Source organism: Rhagoletis zephyria, unplaced genomic scaffold (genome assembly GCF_001687245.7).
Source record: "Rhagoletis zephyria isolate East Lansing unplaced genomic scaffold, Rhagoletis_zephyria_1.1 Rzeph_scaffold_00603, whole genome shotgun sequence".
NCBI lineage: Eukaryota > Metazoa > Arthropoda > Insecta > Diptera > Tephritidae > Rhagoletis > Rhagoletis zephyria.
In genome coordinates this window covers 171,356-180,467 of record NW_016157687.1, presented here as the reverse complement: position 1 = coordinate 180,467, position 9,112 = coordinate 171,356, and the positions used below count along the sequence as shown (strand labels likewise).

At 35.6% G+C, this 9,112-nt stretch overlaps 1 long non-coding RNA gene across 1 annotated transcript in view; it reads left to right on the top strand.

The window, feature by feature from the left end:
- The first annotated feature begins 6,003 nt into the window (after positions 1–6,003).
- The window catches only part of LOC108360668 (uncharacterized), an 8,615-nt gene continuing 5,506 nt past the window's right edge, over positions 6,004–9,112 (top strand). The window contains exons 1-2 of the long non-coding RNA XR_001847163.1: positions 6,004–6,017; positions 7,148–7,150. This is a non-coding gene — a long non-coding RNA (uncharacterized LOC108360668). The remainder of the gene's footprint in view (positions 6,018–7,147; positions 7,151–9,112) is intronic.

Sequence of the window (9,112 nt, the reverse complement as noted above, 5' to 3'; positions counted from 1 at the left end):
GTCCGTCCGTCCGTCTGTGCACACGATAACTCGAGTAAAAATTGAGACATCCTAACGAAACTTGGTACGTGCACTTCTAGGCGTAGGACGGATGGTATTGAAAATGGTCAAAATCGGACAATAACCACGCCTACCTCCCATATAACGGTAATTTTCCGAAATACGAAAACTGCAATATTTTAGTAACTACTGAAGATTATTCACTCACACCGCATCCGCGGATGTTAGCGTTTGAACATCCGCATCCGCATTCGCATCCGCGAATGTCTAAAATTCCACATTCGCAACATCCCTGTTGTTGACTACAGCCAGGTTTTTACCCTTCTTAAATGGAATCACTTTGAAGGTAGCGAGTATAACTTGAAACAGAACCGGATAATCCACATATTCATATTTTTAATTATGAAAATTTACAAATTATTTTGTTAGCATTGAGTGTATGATTTTATATATAGTATATACAAACGAAAACACTTGAAAGCGAGGGGGACCCAAATTATCGAGCTAGCATTTCCTGGTAGTATTTTTGAATATATTGGAAAAAATTTGGAATTTAGGGGGGGCTCGACGGTTGAAGCTTAAAAAATTTGCATAAAAATATTAAAACAATTTTTTTTAACAATTGTTTTTTAACTTTTTTCAAAGATTGGTATAAGAAAAACTAGAATAACTGAAACTAAACTATTCCGATTTAGACTTTTGAGGTATCATTGGAAAGGTATTTTCTCACCCTTTTTTGACCTTGAATGCCGAATTGCTGTTAGAGCATCATGCATTTCTGCAGTAAAAATAAAATTAAAAAAATGTCGCCTACGTTGTTTTTGGACGGCTAGGGCTCGATATGTACATAAGTAAACAATTAAATAAAAAAGTTTTGTAGTTGGAACGGAATAAAATACCGGAGCGTGGATATATTAAAAATATTGTAAGTAATTTTATTGGTTTTGATAAAATTTTCGAAACTCATATCAATTATGCTTTTATCTGAAATTTATAACGGGCCCGGCAAGGCGAATACATATAAGGTGGTATCGATTCAACAAATACAACAATCACTTGTATTTAGTTTGTGCGTTTAGCGGGCCATTGTCAAACTTCAGCTATTCTTCCCCGAATGAAAAAGGGCGACAGAAAATACAAACACTCTCACGGCTTCACTCACTCACTAGCAAAATACAAAATTTTGACAATCAAACGCTACTCACAGCTGATTACCTTATACAAATTCGCCTTGGAGCCAGGGGTACAAATGACAATTCATTCAACACATTTTTCTATGAAACTGGTTGCAGTTTTATGTGGATGTTTGCAAGTAATGTACAAATTAGAAAAGGGTGAACTTCAATGATTCCGTCCTAAAAGCAATAGAAATTTTAGATCCAAGCTCTCTTGGTAATAGTTTGGTACCCTTAATAAAGTATTTTCCCAGCATTGTTGAAGATACGAATATCGATGACCTGGAAACGAAGTGGCGTCTTCTAGTTAATATTAACTGATTTTTAAATCGAAAAACAATTCAAAGATTTTTGGTTTTCCGTCTTTAAATAAAGAAAATAAAAGCATAAAGTAATGTACCCCCATATAAAACCATTTGTTGGGGCTTTGTTAAGTTTGCTGCATATCAGTGCCAAAAAAACTAAACTGATTAAAAACTCAACACGAAACAAGTTCTAAGGTAATTTTATCCAAATATAACAAAACCAAAGTTGATTAAAGTTGCAGGCTTTGATATTTCTACTGCTTTTAAAAAGTGAATTGACAAATGAGTTTTATATAAGTATGTATTACTTTGACCAGCGATTTTACTTTGACACTACGGAAAACCCAAAAGCACTCCACTTTTTGGCTCATTTCTCTCCGAAATTTAGAAAATGGCAACGCTGATCGGATGGTCGGCCAATATTTATTTTTTGCACTCCATTTGCACATTAAATTTTTTCTTTGTTACGAACACATTTGTTTGGGTATAATTTCTCTTGCGTAAAAATTTACGTTCTTTAACGACTTCTGCGAAACAAAAACATTAGTAGCTGTTTAGCAGCGACGGTATGAGCAACTCCCATGTATCGGAGAAATAAACGTGCTTATAAATTACCGCCAACACCGATAGTAGGAAATAAACCATTTCAGTTCGAAACTCATCTGGTTTTACGAAGGGAGAAATCATACGATGCAGCTGACTTACCAATCGAATTTAAAGTTTCGTCCGAAAGTTTGTTAAGTTTAGCCGCAAAAGTAGTGGATGCACTTTCAGTACCAGACGTTTATCAATGGACAGCAGAGGACGTGTGCAAGTGGTTGGAGCGGAGTGGTTACAAAAAGTATGAGGTGAGACAATTTTACATTGGTTTATAATGACGCATATGTACCCTGTAGGGAAACGAACTAGTGCGGAACTGGTTCGGTTCTAGTGCGTTTGGAACCATCACTAGTACGCGTTAATTCTCTTTTGCATGCTAGCGACTGGCGAATTTAACATTGCGATGTCCTAGGAAGTGTCAATTGTCCCCGGTTGCATCCCTTTGGCGCTAGTTCCGAACCAGTTCTAAATTCGACAGATAAGATCTAGTTCGTTTTGCATCCCTTTTTCTATAGTTCCAAACCAGTTCCTAATTCGACAGATGAGATCTTGTTCGATCTGCATCCATTTTTTATAGTTCCCAACCTGTTATAAATTCGTCACCTTAGATCTACATTTCTAATCAGGCTTGTCGAAACATTTCCCTTTTATATTAAATATGATCGGTTGAAGGAAGGACAATACCATCACAAATGTTTAAANCAAGCAGCTAGGACTTACCATTGTTAGCAAGTTTTTGTTGTTGTTTGGTAAGTCCTAGCTTCCTCATACTTGCACTTCATTATACTAAAATTGAATGGGCTAAAAAACTGCAAACTCAACTTTTTCTAGAGAGCGCAAATAGAGAGTGAATTATTTTAATGAAATTTTGCAGAATTTTCTTAAATTTTGCACAAGGTTTGGAACTCTGATTTTTGGGGATTTTATAAAAAATTGCCGAAAACTAAAATATTTAAAAAATAGTTGCCCGTATTGTAAAAAATTCGTTGTACCTAAACTTTATTGACTGACTGTATTAAGGTAAAATTAATTTGTCTTTTCTTAAAAAAAAGGTAGCTCTGGTGGCTTGCATTTTTAAATAAATTTAGTGAGAAAGTGGTAATTATTTTGACACTTTTTTTTAACCTCTTTTCTGCAACTGCATTGCCTTTCTCAATTGTCCTTCAGGATCTTGGCCTTTGTTTATGGAATCACTAAGTATAATGATTATTAAGCAACTCAAAAACTATACCAGCGTGATTACCGACGTATCCTTTTGAGGTAGCCGCACTCTTATAAGCGTAATAAGACCCAAACTTTTCAGGTCAAAATTTCAGTAGGTTGCGTCTGTATGGCCTTTTCAATTTTATAAATTATCATTATTTTTAAGTGGAAAAATAAATCTCAAAATTAATGATAATCTCTGCGCGAAAAAATAAAAATCATAAAATAATCATTATTTGTAATGCCAAAAATAAAAATCAAATAATAATTATTTCCGTTTGAGCGAAAAAATAAAACATAAAATAATGATTAAATGCTGCTTTAAGTTATTTTACTCATAATGATTACCTTCCCTGCTTTTAAAATTTGAAATAAAATAGTTTAGTGAAAGTACCACATTTCACTGCTTTTGGACTGGTTCGGGACTATTTACTATCGGGCTGGTTCGTTTTTGGCGAAAAAGAACTAGTACTGAACCAGAAATTTGGTTCACTAATTCGTGTTTTCCCTACAGGGTACGTACACATGCATGCATTAAGAGTATATACGCATATTTTACAAAAGGAGGTATTCTAAAAACTCTCAGACTTTTTTCTTTTAAACATTTCAGGATGTTTTCCGTGTCAACGTGATAACGGGCCGGAAGCTTCTGCTGATTAACGCAAATGCGCTATGTGCAATGAATATTAAAGATTTTAACGAAATAAAATGAATAACAGCGGGCATACGAAATCTGTTCTCAATCGAGATGACAAATTTTATGCGGAGTATTTCACTGCCCCCTCAACATCATTATGAGTTATATAATCTGTTTCAGACTGCAAGTGGCTAGGAACATATGAAACGCTCTGATCTGTCAGTTGCAAGTATTGCGTGAAAAATCGAAATATCTCCGACATTGGGAGGTACTCGAATGTTGGTTGTCACGGGTAAGGGAGCCGAAATACCCGGAGTTATTTGGTGCCTTGATTTAAAAGAAATTCGATGTAATATGAAATCGTTACTTAGATATTGCCACTAATCAACAATTTTTGATCAACTTTAACTACCAAGAATGAAAAAAAAACTTTTCTAACATATTTATCCTGATTCCGAATATAATAATGGTTTTTCTGGGTCAGACCTAACTTCTGAAATGACGGTGAAAATACGAAAAACCCGTAGTTGCGACTCATTACATCACATATGTGTATCGAAAAGTGGTATTTGTCATCATATCGGCTTTACATCTGAAAGAGATTTGTAAAGGAGACTCCAACTAAATTTGTTTGCCTTCATACTCATAAATCACACAAGGTCTCTATAGAAAAAATATACAGAAAATAAGAAAAATCTTTACTTTTTTATAAAGTTTTAGATTCGGCGAAAAAAGTAACCCCACTATGCTATAGATAATTTTAATTAAAAAACGTTAAGTCTTCAACCGCAACTATTGGATCCATTTTTGATTTTCTACATTGTGGAAAATTCGAAAATAGCCATGATCTTTAAGAAACTGCTTAACAGGGCTGAGTTTAATACTGAGAATCTAAATTAGGTGTTATATTCAAACTATAACATTTTACTATAACATTCACCAAAATATTTTGGCTCAACTCGCGGTTAATCGTTAGCTGGATCGCGTTGAAAATGTATCTGACTACTGATTACTGAAGAAAATTTAAATGCATAGTTTTCCGTCCAGTAAATGGCCTCAAAAAAAGTAAAATTTAAACCTAAAGTACGCTTTATATTGCATAAATTTGTTTTAAGCTTAAAAGGCTGATTATGGCAACTTAACTTAACTTAACTTAACCGAACTTAGAACTTAGAGAATCAAAATGATATAGATTTCGACGTGCCATTAAGTTACATTAAGTTTCAGCTGTTCAATTATAAGCAACATCCATTTAACAGAATTTTTAAGTGTGACCCCTTACGGCCTTACGTTAAGTTGCCATAATCAGACCATAATATTAACCGCTGTGGCTAAGTGGTTAGAGGTGCGTACTACCACTACGTAGGGATTAGAAAAAAATATCAGGCATGCGACTTCGTCTCGACCTGCGGGCTGTATCGGAGCCGATAAACTTGAAAGTAGAATACGCAATATGTATTATAAGATTACACTCAAGTTAAAAACTGCATATTTGGGCGGGTCGAAAATCTAATATTTCTCAAATCCCTTGGTAATAGTTAAAATATATTTTATCATGAAGTCAACAACAAGCATGTAAAATATTCGTCTTTTATTTTAATTATAAGAGCCTGCGCATTCGACCGCCAAGTGACACACAGAGATAAAAATCAACTATCATTTCTCGCAGCCATTTAATTTATCGGTAATATCGAACTTATCTTTTTTCAATACAATTTTAGTTGTTCTCTTGATAATTGCACTGGCCTATAGTCAATAGATGTAAAGAGCAGCATTAATATTGCTGGGGTGCATTTAGGTCGCTGCTTCCAAATATTCTAATCTGTTTTTAATATTAGCTATAGTTTACGAATTTTTGCAAATTTAAACCCCTATTGCGAATGTCGACTGGCGGTAGATAAACGACTATTAAGCGACTATCGATTATCGATGCGTGTCGCTTAGTCGCTCATTTAGCGACTGTGAATACTTTTTAATCGCTCATCCTTCTATTGCTGTTTTTTAGTCGTTGGAGTTTGCGTTTATAAAATTTACAAAAGAAAGTGGTACTATAATGGATAAAAAGTAAGTCAATTGATCTGTAAGTTGTAAAAAATTGTGGAATATACATATGTATGTATGTGTCTGAATTACAGATCAAAAATTGTAAGCAACAAAAGCCAACTTGCGCGGTTGGTCGAGCTGATGCAGGAGAATGAGGACATAGGCAAAGGAATTTTCGAAAAGAATAGGGGAGGAAGCTCCGCTTCTATTGTGAAAGATATATAATATTTCTTGTGCATATAACTGCGGCTACGCCATCCAGAACCAACATCAAAATTTACAAAAAACTGCATAATTTGTTAATTAACTAGTGCTCGGAAATTTCAAATCTTTATTTTAAATTAAAGTTTAATTCTTTAACTACACGTTAAAGTTTTTAAACTCGGATCACGCTTCACTTCCATAAAGTTTACTTATGAGGAAAACAGCTTTTCCTACAAATCCTGTAAAACCTAAAAACCGTGAGGCATCGTGAACGCAACTTCTATTCATAAAATGCACATATGTACACACACTTCATCTTCCAACTCCAAGGGATCCGACGAATCTCGCTATTCCCTCTTTGCTTTAGCCAACTCTACTAATCTATTACCCATAAGTTAATTTAGGTAGGCTTTCTTAAGTAAAGCCATTCTAAGAGGCCTACCCAAGAAGGGCTGAAAAAAGTGCTTCCTTGCATGGCTTCTAGAAGGGCTTATCCATTTACATTTTAAGCAGTGTTTGCATTGTTCAACTTTGCGTTCAACATTTGCGTACAACTCAACGCAGGGTTGCACGAAAAAAAAGTTGAATGGTTAAATGTTGGTTGGCGACCAACTTTGTTGCAAGCAATTAGTTGAAAGGCCATTCAACCAAAAGTTGGATGCAAAGTTGAACAATGCAAACACCTTTTTATGGCGAATATTTTGATATTTTTTCATATTTTTTATATTTTTAGCCATTCAACATTTTTTCGTGCAACCCTGCGCTGAGTTGAATGCAAATGTTGAACGCAAAGTTGAACAATGCAAACACACTTTTACGCGAATGCATAAATTTCGTATTACAAATGAATTTCAATAAACATTTTAAGTTGCAATAACACATGTTTGATATAAACCGCAGCAAAAATACTTCAAAGATGTATGATTTTTATAAATTAAAGAAGCAACTTTCAAAGAACTCCCCCAAAAGCCCTTCTGAAGTATGTCCTATAAAAGCCCTTCTGGAAGGCCTTCCATGGGTAGCGAAAGAAGAAGCCCTTCAATTTGTGCCACTCCATACAAAAGAGAAAGGAGAAAGGAATGTAGAGTGGAAGGCCTCTTGACTCTCAGGAAGGCCTTTCGTAAGGGCTTTTAACTCTTGAAATTATCTACTGGGTAGCTTCCACATCATCTTCCTCATCACTAAACCATGTTTCAACTGTGTACATTTTTTAAATTTTATAATAAAAGCAGTTATTTTAAAAATGATGTAAATGAAACACTAAAGAAACAAATGTAAACAAATGTAAGCTGTTTACAATTCAGTCAACCATTTACAATAGTACATATTTTTATCGATCAAGTTACACAATAGCACAATAAAATATGATCGACTCGATCGACAAATTTCTATTCTACTGCCAGTCGACACTAGCAATAGGGGTCTTAGGAACAATTTCGGTAGCTCTAATAGAAACGCCATTATTTTCCATCACCGCGGTAAAATTTTGTTTATGCAAATGAGTATGGAAACACTGAACCGGCACACCTTCTCGAAACACTAAATAGTTTACTTATGTTTATGCATACAATATAAAAATTGCAAATATAGGAAGTTGGCAGTAGTTTTTGTTCAACATTTTATTTATTTATTATCATAAATCATTAACAGTGAGTCTCGCCTTTAACTTGGTAATTATAATCGTTTCGTGATGCCGAAGCGAATGCATGACGACTCGACTTCTGCACACTTCGCGCCCTGCATAAGTCCCCAGCTAATAAACACATTCTGTACATAACACATTTTCTGGCCGTTCCAAGTATAACTTGGGAGCATCGTGCGATTGCTCGGTGGGCACTCCCTTGGGAGTATACGAATAGTCCTCATTGCTCCCTATTCTTGTGTATAAGGATGTAAATTTGTATACTCCCTTTAACATTGGATGCTCTAGGAGGGGGAGTAAGCCCTTTTACCTACTAAACGAGCAATCGGGAGCACACATAGAATTATCATCCCACAAACCTCCTAATGGAGCAATAAGGGAGTACTCCCATAAGGTTCATCCCGGAAGCCTCCTGTACGAGTAATAAAAGAGCGTTTCTATACTCCTCATGGAGTAATGGGAAACTACTCCCACATTGCTCCATAACGAACATTTTACATAAGCATTTATTGAATTTTTTATTCACATATATACATACATATGCACATTAATATAAGATTTAAGCTGATTATTAAAAAAACAGAAAAAATATAAATAACTAGATCGCCCTCACCCGCTTCGCTGAGTGTATGAAATTTCTACGTGATACATTGAGTAAAATTTATTTCAAGAAAACTCAATTAAAAAACAGGAGGTTTAAAATTTGTTTAACCAGTTTCAAAATATTTTCAAACTAAAACGTTCCTAAACTTCTCACTTGTCATACTTTTTCAATTAACTTATCCCCTGAACTCAATTTTAGATTTTAAACAGATGGAAACCTCTTACATGGAGGATGGTTCCGTGCGCAGAAGTGGAAAACTTTTGACTGCCATTCACCTGGGAGTGGCCAGAAGCGATTCTTGTGCGTACGGTTCAAATCGCAGCTCACAACGTCCGGATATTTATATCCACGTATCCTCTGGGTAGCAACCAAACACCCGTTTGGGAGCGAGCTAAAGTGAGAAGGCGTAAAACTTCGCGTGCGCTGGGTTTGGGTCCCGCCACGTTAAAACCCCGCCCAATGAAAAATTCCAACAAGCCTCGGATGAGACCCCCTTTTTCTGATGACGACCACGGCAAACGTATAAAGGACTATGATTTAAGGGTATGCACCTGGAATATCCGGACCCTTAATGGGGAAGGTGCCTCTGCCCGGCTGGTTGATGTCCTCGGGAAGACAAAGGCTGACATCACCGCCATCCAAGAAATGCGATGGACGGGGCAAGGTAAAGTAAGCGTGAAGCCTTGCGACATCTACTAC